Below are 12,192 nucleotides of genomic sequence, written 5' to 3'. Positions count from 1 at the left end.
AAAGGCTGATGTAAGAAATAGATGTTTCCATTGCAGACTAAAACATAGCAGCAAAATATCCAGTTTTAAAATGTTGTGCTTGGATTGTTTCCAAATCGTTTCTTTCCTCACACCCTGTCCTCCCTGGAAACTGACTACAGGTGATGCTGCTACCAGGACTCTCTTAAAAAAATTATTGATGCTTTGTTGATATCAGAACTTTCCTGGGCTGCTCCAAAGTGGTATAATAGACTTACTGCATTAGACAAATAGTAGTTTCCAAAAAGAGAACTGTTTGGGTGGTTCTCCGCGCAATGTGTGTGATTCACTCCAAACATGGGTGATGTTATGTTGGCAAATAGAAACTCTTGGCAGATCTTAGCAGCTGATCACGCAGGAGCAGGAAATTGATGGGTTGTCTTAGGAAATGAATTCTTTTGATAACCAAGATGTGAAGCTGAGATATGGCTTCAGGGCTGGTCAGAACCACACTCGTACCTTACTTCCTAAGGTAGGAGAGTGAGAGAGATTGTTCTTTCATTATGCCCTATATCAGTCAGGTTTTCAGTGTCTATAGGAGCAGTTTTTGACCACTGCAAGCTACAACGTATATTCTCCCTTTGCCCCAATGATTCCTCACAAGCACACGGATTATCCAGTACAGTCTGTGTTCCAATAGTTCCCCCCATGTTTCTTTTCTTTTAAAAATGCCTAGCTTCACTGACATCAGGCATGGTGGCTCACTCCCACTTTCTAAGGACGCAGTTTGCTGTGCAAGCTGTCACTTATCAATGGCTGTCAGAAACCATTCTGGCGCCTCTCCTTTTTATGCGTTGTGGTATAAGCCAGTTGACCCCTCTTGCAGTAATGACATTTAAATATAAAAATTCTGGATGAGAAAAAGCAAAAGGTTTTTCTGGGGGGGGGGGCACCCTCCACCATTTGATCACAGTAAAAGTGACAAATTGCTTCTCTTAAGCTTCATTGCTCAAGATGATTTACAAGACCTTCACAATCAGTTTTAAGGAGCTACCTACAGTGCGGTAATGCTTTTGGAGATAGATAGCATTAGCAACAACAACAAAAATACCCACCTTGTTAGTGTACTTGAATACATGTTGTAAAATACAGTTTTGTTTATGGAATGTGTCACTTGAATTTTAAATTAACCTGAGCTTGCACTCTTATAAATAAATATAAATTTATGTGTGCACTGCAAAAGATCGTTTTGGCATTTGATAATTGTCACCCAGATTCTGTGGCAAAGCTAGTAAAAGCTGGGGCCTGCAAAACACTGTTTGCTATTTGGTTAACAAATTCTTTGAGTCATGCTTCTCTATTCATTTCTGTAGGAATCTAATGCTTCCATGTTTTAATATAATTTCACTTATTAATTCAACCCTGCATGTTCATGTTATCAGCTAACAGCCATTATCTTTTAAATATTTTTACATAAGTTTATATCACTAATGCTTTTGCTAAAAATAATTATATACCATTTTGCATAATTTTATACATGTGTTTTTACTGTAGCGCAAGTACATAATTTCCTTAGTAATGCCTTAAGCGCAATGAGATGTCTATCATCTTATTATATAAGCTTCTCGTACCATGACTAGTGTGCTTTGGCTGCCTCCATTATAACTATGTGTATGTGCAGATGTGGCAGGATGGGATCATCACTGTGGTCGCCCAGTGATCCTAGGTTGGGAGGAAGACATTGCTTGGCAATTGCATGACCGAATTACTTGGAGCACCTTGGCCACGCAGGGCCAAACTTGCAACCCCCACTTGCAACCCCAACCCTCTTTCCTGCCCTGGATCAGGAACAGGAGACAGACCCTTGGTTGTAATCTGAGGAAAGCACCCATAATTCCTTGGTCACATGGAAACCAAATTGGCAGGGGCTTGGCAGCTGCAATTTGAGGCTTGGCTGCCAAAATCAGCCCCAGTTGTGGATCACTGGACATATTAATATTGTCCTGGCGTGTACAAAACACTAAATCGTGGTTTGGTAATAAACACACCAGGTGCAATGACTCACTGGAAAGCCTTTGGCTTGTGTACTCACCCCCCCCCACCTTCTTGCTCCTCCTTTCGCATGGACAGAAGAAGGACATTTTGGCTGCTTATTATCTACGAAACATAGATTGTGGTTTATAATGAATTCTGTCCAGTTTCTAAGCAGGCCTACTTCAAACTCTGGGCTCTGAAAGCGGCTTTTTAAAACTGTGATCCAGCCATGTTTCTGCAAAACTGGAAGTAGCTAGCCATGAAGAGAGCCAGTGTGGTGTAGTGGTTAAGAGCGGTAGTCTTGTAATCTGGTGAACCAGGTTCGCATCTCCGCTCCTCCACATGCAGCTGATGGGTGACCTTGGGCCAGTCACACTTCTCTGAAGTCTCTCAGCCCCACTCACCTCACAGAGTGTTTGTTGTGAGGGAGGAAGGGAAAGGAGAATGTTAGCCGCTTTGAGACTCCTTCTGGTAATGATAAAGCGGGATATCAAATCTAAACTCTTCTTCTTCTTCTTCTGATCGCGCACCAGATAGTGAGTGCTTGGGCCCAAGGCACAATAAGTAATCTTGAAATGTTTTTGACACTTAAGAGTGCAACTAGCCTGGATGCAAGGCCATGAGGTAAGAGGCTTCTGCATGTAACCAAATGCTGGGTTTGGAGAAAAGGAAGTCTTGGCATGTGTGTGTGTGCAGTTTCAGTAGATTGAGTTCCAAGCTAGCCATAGACCCATCTTAGTCAGTGTTAGAAACTCAGATATAAGCTGGGTGCCACATGGCTCCTTAAACCAAGGTTGCAGTCACCAAAACAGAATATCTAGTTGCCATTTTGGGGCCAGACGGCTCTAAAGTCTCTCCCCCCCCCCCCAAATGATGGGCTGGCTGCCAGTTAAACATCTGGCTAGTTCGGAGGAACACCTTGAGCTAGTTTATGAGCCTTGAGAACTTAAAGAAGAAACGTGACTTGATGCAGCAACAGGCCACATATATTTTGGCCTATTCCAACTTCTTTTTCTCAGTGGGGACACAGACCATTCCTGACATAAGGATATTCCTCACAACGGTGAGCAGGGCAGAGGGGTGGGGGAAGTGAAGACAAGTGACGACAATTAGCTATAACGTCGTTCCTTGCTCCTGCTCAGGCTGTACAGAAAAAGAATGTTGGTTCCTGAAATTCATTCTAGTTGTTCAGATAAAATATAATGGGTAGAATTCTCCAGGATGGGGTATTGGTGTGTGAAAACGGTCCAGATCCAAGGATCCCCAGATTGTGCTCAGGCATCTTCACTTGGTTGCAAGTGACTGGTAGCCAGTTGCAAAATGCTCCTGGAGTCCGATCTTAGTTACTGAAATATTTACAGTGGTGTAAACAAAAATTGCCCTTTTCCCTTATGGGGTATCCAAGAGCCCATATAGAGTCCTTACATAGGTTCCCTATTGGTAGGAGAAGATAACAGAGGCCAACCAGAGAATACTGAGAAGCAAAGCAGCTAGTAAGCTTGATCTTTATTGATCTGTTGCAACAAGGTGCTCCCCTCACCCGCAGGAGAGGAGGAACCACGAAAAATGGCACGCAAGGCCTTATAAAGACTTTTGAAATCACCACCCTGTAGATCAAGACCACCCCCAGAAACATCATACATACATCACAGAAGGGGTGTAACCTAAGACCACCTCTCAGATACATCACACCTACATCACAGAAAAGGTGGTCTAAACAGAAATTTGAATGTTGTTTTTCTTCTGTCCTTGTTTATCTCCTGTCTGGCAGGTTACTTGATTGGATTGCCTGGGGAGCCTGGCCATTCTTTTGTAATGATAAATACTTAGTTCCTGGGCCATGTCACAGGCACACACCCTATTCATATCTTAAATGTGCCCTTAAGACAGGATTTGTGAGGAAAGAGACAATGGGAGGTTTCCCACTTTGACCTTGCAGAGAAAACATTTCTCAGTTTAGGAATCAAAATGGTTCCAGGTCGGTCTTCCTGTGCTGATCTATGTACGTGCTTGGTTGGTACGCTTATGAACATTACCATATATCTAATACCATAAAATTCTTATCACAACAGTAGGATGCATTGCAGAGCTGCCATAATCTGTGTTGGCAAGAGCCCTCCCAATCTGCAGTAGGGTAAAACAGTGAGTTGCTCTGCAGGGTTTTTGTATATCATGCCCAGACCAACCTCCACCATACATAGCACTGCAGGGTTGCTTTAAGCTACTCTTGTATCTTCAGCCTAACCTGTATTGCAACGACGTTGTTGCATGTAAGTGATTCAGCCTGGACCTTCCCTATTCAGTGTGAACTATGCAACAGGATTGCCATAGGTTACTCCCAGCCAAGTCCCTGTCACCTTAAGATATGAATATTGAGCATTTTCTAAAACAAACTTAACAGCTGTAGGCAATGTTTGAAATCCGACAGGCATATTTTGCATCTGGCTACCAGCCACTTGCAAGGGATGCAGGTGGCGCTGTGGGTTAAACCACAGAGCCTAGGACTTGCCGATCAGAAGGTCGGCAGTTTGAATCCCCGTGACGGGTGAATCCCCATGACGGGGTGAGCTCCCGTTGCTCTGTCCCAGCTCCTGCTAACCTAGCAGTTCGAAAGCATGTCAAAGTGCAAGTAGATAAATAGGTACCACTCTGGCAAGAAGGCAAACAGCGTTTCTGTGTGCTGCTCTGGTTTGCCAGAAGCGGCATAGTCAATGGCCAATAAAGCGAGATGAGTGCCGCAACCCCAGAGTCGGTTACGACTGGACCTAATGGTCAGGGGTCCTTTTACCTTTACCAGCCACTTGCGAACAAGTGAAGATGCCCACGTGCCAGGGTGGCACCTGAGGTCTCCACCACCTGGAGGTGTATGCCTGGGGATCTTTAGATCTTGACTGTTTCCACACTCTAGCAACACATCCTCTAGGATTTTATCTGTTATATTTTATCTGTGCTATCATAATGAATTTCAGGTACCAAAACGGCGTATTGAAAAATAGGGCTTTTGAGCCATCTGGCCCCCAAATGACAGCAAGGCATTCTGTTTCGGCCTGTAATCTTGATTTAAGGAGCCGTTTGGTGCCCAGCTTCTATATCTTGAGTTTCCAAAACTGGCTGTAGGTGCAAAAAAGTAGTTATGAGCCACAAGTATATCTAGTCGGAATTGATTGGCCTGTCTGAATAATGTAAACCCTCTTCAACAATAGGTCTCAAAGCACTCTCCTTTCATGCCAGCAGAGGTGTATTACAGTGCTGCTATTTGAAGGTCAAAGTTAGGAGATCTCTGACCTCTCAAAGATTTTCCAAATTTACAAGCAGATCTGGGATATGCCACTGGGAAGGATGGGAGTTGTTGTTCGCCCTCTGATGCTTCTCAAAGGCAGCCAGAAATCTGAAAGTGCTATTTGTTGTTTAGAGGGAAGCATATGTTATTACCTTCAAAACCTGTATATTTTGACTTACCTGCATACATGTAACAGTGTCAAGGGGGTGGTTTCCTTTGGGAAATGAGGGAGGGGGAGGGGGGAGTAGTAAAGCTTTCCTTGCTCAGTGCCAGAGATCTGAATTGGAGGATTAACGGTTTAAGATGCTGATCAAAGCAAAGCAAAACATGAACTTATGTGCACTCTTGCTTTCTTGTGCCGTTGCCGCTCCTAATGAAATTATGCTTAAAATTCCAAAAAATTCATCTTTATTAATTTCAGTTTTAAAAAACCCACATCCCATAGTGTTATTTTTTTTTGCAGGGAGGGGTCTTGCTGCAGCTAAAACAGGCTCTTAGCACCCTTTCCCAACTTCTAAATGGCTTCATAAAACACTTTCCCCTCCTTATTAAGTCCTATTAAGATAATCAGCTGGCAGATGGAACCATTGTTCTTTGTAACAGTCATGCTGTACCGATGTAGCATTATGTTTGTCCTAGACCCAGATTTTTGTGTGTCAACCAGTTGTTCTGTTGTACTATTTGAAATATGTACAGCGGTAGTAAAAGTTCCCTAAGCACAACATGTCCACTGAGCCTTATCAGACGGAGAAAGTTTAAATGGCAGGTCTCCACGGAACAGTTCTTGACTTCTTGATTCTGATGTTTTTGCGGTTTCACAAAATGAATGGCGCGGTTCCCCAAGGAAAACAAACAACAGCAACGCTTGTACCTAAATAAACACTCACCCGTCTTAATACTTTGTGCAATTATGGAGTGAGGGAATTATTCACTTGCTGTTCCATAATGGTATCGTGAGCCTCTGGTCTCATTGGCTTCTCTTTCAGAATATGTGCCAAAAGTAAAAATGGTTCCAACCTAAAACTCACCAAGAGGTTGTGCGTGTGTGTTTTACTCTTGCTGCCATCTAGTTTTAATATTTCATTGTTAGGCATCTAATTTTCCCAGGCACCAGTGAGCAGCTGAAACTGCTGAACAAATTGCTTGCACTAAGACAGGCATCAGTTTGGCTGTATAAATCTTGTGCCATCAGGGTGCCTAGCATACACCATCCTGATTCCCTTTCTTTCCAAAGATTAAGTGTCCCTTCTGTAAGAGGCTCGTTCTCTCTCTCTCTCTCTCTCTCTCTCTCTCTCATTTACCACCTACTAACAGAGCCTGCTGAGCCTCAAGCCTGACTGCGACTGTTCTCTTGCCTATGCAAATGTTGAGAAATCCTTCTTCTTCTGACAAAATATATAATTATTTTCTCAGGTTCCATTGACGATTATTAGGGTAAATTGAAGCTCATTTGGTGGCTGTGCTTGAAATAAATGTTTTGCAGTGGACCGTTTCAGGTCCCAGCATTGTGTCGCTGATGCTTTGCGCTGGGGGGTTTAGATGGTAATTGAAGATTTTGAAGAAAAAAGGATTTCCTAGGAAATTTTATAAGGTGAGGCTAGCCAGCTTAATGCAGCTGCTTGAAACCCAATGAAGGTTCAACAACGTTTTTAAAAGCAGATAGCAAGAATATGTAATAACCAGTTGTTAACAACTTCCAGATGTTTTGTTTCGTAAATATTTTATTTTTCAAAATGGAGGAATTAATTGTTTTTTAAAAAATAATTCTGGGGTTATTCGAAACAGATTTGCTAAGTACTTGAACTTGGGATAAAGAAAAATGTTTTGTTTGTTTGTTTGTTTATACTCCCCCTGTCTCACTGCCATCTATAACAACAACAACAACTTTTACCAAGGAGAGAGCAAGCACAGGGCATAACTGAAAGCTCTGCAGGTTTTCTGATGCACAGAGAGAGAGCTCAGGGTGGAGTGGAGCTTCTCCATTCTCTGTCTTGAAGTATGTGGTGTGTATGCAGAATGAGTAATCCCTGTTGCAAGCAGGAAATGCTTCCTGGTCAATAGAAAAGGCAGGTTTGCACACACAGGGCGCATTCAGACATGGGAAATATATTGTGATAGTTTTCCTGATTATCCTACTAGTGCTACTGTCCCTCTTTCTAATTTCCTTTCACACCACAGTGCCTCTTGCATTATGCAACAGTGTCTTTTTGACCGATATATTGGCACGTTGTGCTAAACTTCATTCACACCAGTTGGCATGGTGTGACACAACAACAAACATCATTAGACAATGTTGCTAAAGGTAAAGGGACCCCTGACCATTAGGTCCAGTCTGGGGTTGCGGCACTCATCTCACTTTATTGGCTGAGGGAGCTGGCGTACAGTTTCCGGGTCATGTGGCGAGCATGACTAAGCCGCTTCTGGCGAACCAGAGCAGCGCACAGAAACGCCATTTACCTTCCCGCCAGAGCGGTACCTATTTATCTACTTGCACTTTGACGTGCTTTCGAACTGCTAGGTTGGCAGGAGCAAGGACTGAGCAACGGGAGCTCACCCCGTCATGGGGATTCGAACCGCCGACCTTATGATCGGCAAGTCCTAGGCTCTGTGGTTTAACCCACAGCGCCACCCGCGTCCAGACAATGTTTCTAATCCCCCACTATTTCTGCACATGCATGCTTCTGTCCCGCAATAATTCACCCATGATAGTGACAGGAAATCACTTTATATGCCGACATACCACCCCAAATCTCTTCACAGTATTCTCACAATTTTCTGGGCTCATGGGGTTCCAAATGTATTTTGCTGGAAGCAGTTAACAAGGAAATGAATGCTAAACTTCCACTACTTTCTGCTAAAGTCCTGAAAGCAACTTCTATGTCGCATGAGAGCTCAACTATAGTGTGGAAATTGACAGTTAAAGAAACTTTGGGGAACAGAATACACTGCTGAGCAAATGAGTCCTGTGCACTCACTAGCCCCTTTCTGTGTGCATGCAAGGTGCATAGATAATATTAAATATAAAAGTCTCTCTCTAGGGGTAGACTAGATTGCCAGCGATGGTAGAAAGCCCTTCTAAATCACCTAGCAATTATGACAATGGTGGAGAATGTGTGTGTGAAGTGGGGATTTCTAGTACGAAGAGGCAATGAAATATACGTACTCCGTGCTGAAACAGTAAGAACTAGTCAGAGGAAATGGCTAAAGTCAATTGAGGGAGGAGGAAATGAGATCACAGTAATTCATACATAATATACAACTTGATGGCTTGAAAGACAGTAAGTGTTGACTTTAAGGGTGTGTGTGTGTGTTTTCTAAGGATATGAATGAAAGTAAGATGTTGCCTGATTAGGTTGCAATGGTGTTCACTGGTTAACAAGTCTTCTGGAACAAATTTGAAAGCGGACTTTACTCCAAGGGAATTTAAGTCTAGGATGGTGGAAGTTGTTTTCTCTCTCTTATCTGTGTGTCTGGTCTATGCTTTTCGCTGTGTTTCTCACTCTTGTCCAGCTACTGTTGCAAATACCGTGCAGTTTTGTTTGCACAAAAAAAAAGACTGTGGAATCTGACGCCAGAAGCAAATGCCACTGGTATCTGAACTACCAGATTGTTTCATGTCTCGTTTTAATTGATGTTGCAGACAGAACATGGAGCGCAAAGGAGAATACACAATTTCATTTACCTCTATCAGTGTTTTTCTGGGCGGTTGATTGGAAAATGTCATAGGTGCTAGACAGGGTGGTGATGACTTTTCAATAAAGGGGAAGGATTGCAAGGGCTGGGCAAGATGGAAGAAGTTTCTCATTGTGCTTCTGTTTTACTCTATGTATTATTAGTGCTGAGAATTATAGAGTAAAATAGGTCCTATTCAGTAGAATAGCTGAATTTGAGGCATGAAAAAGTTGTCATTACTTGCATTTTTACAACATAATGTCTTGTCAAGCTTTTAGGTTCGATTAATCTTGATAAATACATCTTGTTCCCCCGAGGAAAGCTGACAGAAATTATTATTTTTTGTTAGTAGTGATGGCAAGATGTTCCATTCTTAGTATTTTTAACTATATTCTTGCTAAGTGAGTGACGTTATAGGAATAAGTGAATTTATCCGTATCTTGTTGTTTTTTATATGCTGTATATATATAAATGCATGCCCTCACATTAAAGTGTAACTTCAATAGAATCAGTTGCTGTAGATACCATTATAATGCATTTTCGTCTCAAAGTTCTTTGGATATAAGCCAAGGAGATTACAACAACACTGAAGTAATGAAACAATTAAATAGCCACATATAAGACTATACAAAGCAATACAGGACGTCATAAAATCAACAGCTGCAATTCAGTTCAAAGCCTTGTGGCACAGGAAGGTCTTCACTGTGTCTGTATAAAAAGGACAATGACACAAATACAGTGATACCTCTGGTTGCGAATTAATTTTAATTAGACAGAGAGACTGGGCCCAAGGCCACTCAGGGAGCTGGCTGAGTGGAGATTCGAACCCTGGTCTCCCACATTGACTCCCATTAACATCCTAGACAATGCTCAAGTACAGTGGTAACTCTGGTTATGAACTTAATTCATTCCGGAGGTCTGTTCTTAAGCTGAAACCGTTCTTATCCTGAGGCACGCTTTCGCTAATGGGGCTTCCTGCTGCGCATGCGTCTCTGGCGCGTGATTTCTGTTCACATCCTGGGGCAAAGTTTGCAACCAGGAGCAGCTACTTCCAGGTTAGAGGAGCTCATAACCTGAGGTGTTTGTAACCAGAGGGTACCACTGTATGTTTTTTCTGCCCAGACACTGAGGTCCTGCGCCGAGGGCCTTCTGGCGGGGCTTGACAAAATATAAAATCAATCAATCAATCAAAAACCATAAAACATTAACATTAAAGCAAAAATAACTGACATTCCAGTCTAACAATCAGTCCAAAAACTTTCAACTGAAACACATTAGATCTTAAAAAAAAAGGCATGTGTTGAGCCGACACCTAGGAGTGATTTATGACAGGCAACTGAATCTTTGTGGGAAGGGAATTCCTCATCCAGATTTCCATAACAGAGAAAGTTCTTCTTCTTGTTATTGTACCACAAACCAAAGGTCTCAGTGGAACTATGAGCAGTGCTTATTCCTGAGATCTTAAGGCATGGGCTAGCTGGCAATACAGGAAGAGGTCCTTCAGAGCAGAAACAATTTAGGGCATGCACGCACGCATGTGCATGCGCACGATTATTTGGCTTTTGATTATTATATAATTTTCTTTCTTTCCTTTATTGGCAGATCTGTCCAGAGCTACAGTTTTTGACTCCTGTGAGACCTGAAGGAAAAAAATGGTTACATCAGTCTTCCTTCCTTATTTTTAGAGCATTTTATGGTATTTGAAGAAAACCTGAGGTTGAGTCTCTTCCCAGTGCTAAAGTTCAGAGATTGTCATATGACTCACTGCAGGTAAGAACTTGTTTTAACTTGTTTGCTTTCTGAGGAGTGTTTATGCAGTATGTGGGTAAATAATGTTATATTTCTTTTTTAAAAATATATATATTTCCAATATGTAATTTTTAAATAGCTCTTGGAATGGCAAACCAGTTCTGGCATTTCTTACATGTTTCCATTAATGATATCCCCCGCCCCCGAACTCTCTTGAGCTATGTTTCAGAGTTAGCACTTATTGCTTGCCTTACTTTATTTTATTTTATGGGGAGACATTGGAATCATTGGTGATCCTATCTTCTATTAATAATTTCTCTAAACCACTGTTAAAGCTATCTAAGACAGTGGGCATCTTGTTGTAGGGGTACAACTGTTTTCCGACCTTAAAGCTCTTCCTTGTGTTGCCATACACAATTTAGGCACTTGTAGTATATATGTGACGGTAGGTTTCTTTGATGGCTTCCTTCTTGGAATGTCAGGGAGCCCCCTGATGTCTTGATATACTGCAAATATTTTATCAGTAGTAGCTGAATTGACCATTGTTGTTGATTTGATGATCATACACATGAGCGGGGGGAGTGTGTATAATAAGGTGGCAACGGATTGACCTGTGACTCTCTAGATCAGCAGTTCTCAACCTGTGGGTCCCCAGATGTTGTTGGACTACAACTCCCATCATTCCTGAGCTCTGGCCTTGCTAGGTAGGGGTGATGGGAGTTGTAGTTCAACAACATCTGGGGACCCACAGGTTGAGAAAGGCTGCTCTAGATCATTCTCCCTAGAGATCATTCTCATGCCATTAATTTATTTACTCAAATTTTCCTATGCCGTTTGTTTGTTTGTTTACTTAATTTATACCACGCCCTTCCTCCCAGTGGAACCGTGTTCATATAGGGGTGCAAGGTTTTCCCTAGGCAAATATTTGAGGCACATTTCATTCTTGTGCAAAGGCCATGTGGAATATATGATAACTATTTGCAAGCACTCACACACCTATATGTCTCAGAGGGTAGTTTCCCCCCCTTGCTGTTATGTCCCATTAGTCCTATTAACACTGTAGGCAACATGCAGTCCCATGGGCCATACCCAGCTGCGTAGTTTTCAGGGCCTTTTACCCTGAAAGAATGAGATTGCACTGGAGCTGCCACACAACAATTGGCAGCATGGAGATGTACAAGCGGTGGCAAGGGTCTTGGCAGGCTCATGGGGAATTGGCACCTTGTTCTGCCTACCCCAATTGCCCATTTTCACGTTTCGTGACACTGGTTGCAGAATGATGTCTAAGGTTCTTCTAGCTGCTAGGTTGCTGCCGTTTTTACTTTCATCCCAAATTAGTCCATTGATAGTCCATAAACCAACTCTTTCGAGGAATGACAACTGTAGCCATGGAGAACAACAAGAAACAGCCTCAGCCATAAGAATAATATGACGCTTGACAAAAAAAAAAAAGTTTAGTGAATTTGGCGTTTGTGATTGTTAATGAGAAAGTGTATTCT

At 42.3% G+C, this 12,192-nt stretch overlaps 1 protein-coding gene across 3 annotated transcripts in view; it reads left to right on the top strand.

The window, feature by feature from the left end:
• Positions 1 to 12,192, top strand: part of PLXNB2 (plexin B2) — a 351,580-nt gene that overhangs the window by 92,534 nt on the left and 246,854 nt on the right. For 2 of the 3 annotated variants that reach the window (XM_083463227.1, XM_083463228.1), the window contains exon 2: positions 10,547 to 10,714. The gene's annotated coding sequence lies outside the window, so the exon portion shown is untranslated. Of the gene's footprint in view, positions 1 to 10,546; positions 10,719 to 12,192 lie in introns of all 3 variants that reach the window. The other variant, XM_083463229.1, reaches the window with a different exon arrangement.

Source organism: Podarcis liolepis (genome assembly GCF_965112155.1).
Source record: "Podarcis liolepis genome assembly, chromosome: 10".
Lineage (NCBI taxonomy): Eukaryota > Metazoa > Chordata > Lepidosauria > Squamata > Lacertidae > Podarcis > Podarcis liolepis.
Note: the sequence above shows the minus strand (reverse complement) of the source record. Positions and strands in the feature narration are given on the sequence as shown.